The sequence below is a fragment of the Lytechinus pictus genome, chromosome 4 (genome assembly GCF_037042905.1).
Source record: "Lytechinus pictus isolate F3 Inbred chromosome 4, Lp3.0, whole genome shotgun sequence".
Lineage (NCBI taxonomy): Eukaryota > Metazoa > Echinodermata > Echinoidea > Temnopleuroida > Toxopneustidae > Lytechinus > Lytechinus pictus.
This window is the reverse complement of record NC_087248.1, coordinates 14,924,513-14,925,561: the sequence shown is the minus strand read 5'-3', so window position 1 is coordinate 14,925,561 and position 1,049 is coordinate 14,924,513.

Here is a 1,049-nt window from a genome sequence, read left to right as displayed (position 1 = left end):
CTAGCTTTTCATTTGTATTTGTGCACATGGAGTATCTGTGAAGTGTCGCTCAGAAAAGGACTTGCCCCACCCCTTAAGTTATTGCAATCTCCCTGCCCCCTTTTATCATCTGATGCGATATCCACACCCCTTTTATCTACTGTGCCCTTTTGATATCTGGGGGCCATTTCATAAAGCTGTTCGTAAGTTAAGAGCGACTTTAAGAACGACTGGTGATCCTTTCTTAGACACTTAACCATCGTCAGTGAATATACCATTTACCACAAGAAAGGATCACCAGTCGTTCTTAAAGTTGCTCTTAACTTAAGAACAGCTTCAAGAAACACACCTGGGGGCCGTTTCATGAAGCTGTTCAAAAGTTAAGAGCGACTTTAAGAACGACTGGTGATCCTTTCTTATGCACTTAACCACCAATGAATATACCATTTACCACAAGAAAGGATCACCAGTCGTTCTAAAAGTTGCTCTTAACTTGCGAACAGCTTTATGAAACACACACCCGTTGTGATCTTCCCGCCTACTAGCGTAAATTCTTGTGTTGCACCTATTGTTCTGGGGGGATGATCTATTGTTCCACCCCCCCCCCCGGAATAATAGGTGCGACGCAAGGATTTACGCTAGTGGCCCCGCCCCTCCTGCAAGCCAAAGCCGACATCGTTTCTGGAATCTGTAGCTTTTAAGGTTTCTAATAGGCATTGTACGTGTAGTAGGTAATCCAAATATAGTGGGGCCGACGTTAATCACTGCACAATTTCCATCATTTCCAAATTTTGACAAGGTCAAGATAAAACTTTCACACATGCCCTTTATAGTCGAGTCACTTCAATATTCAGTGACAAATGTGCAGTGTCAGTAGAATTTATTTATTTTTGAAGATTTTTTCATTAATTATCAGCCCTCACATTTGGATTACCTTTTTTGCGCCGTATAATTGGCAAATTTGCGACTTAATAAATTGTTGAAAATGCTTGAATGTATTAAAGAATTTCAGCGTGTACAGTACTTCGAAGGTTATGTCATGTTTTGGCTTGCAGTAGGTGATGATAATC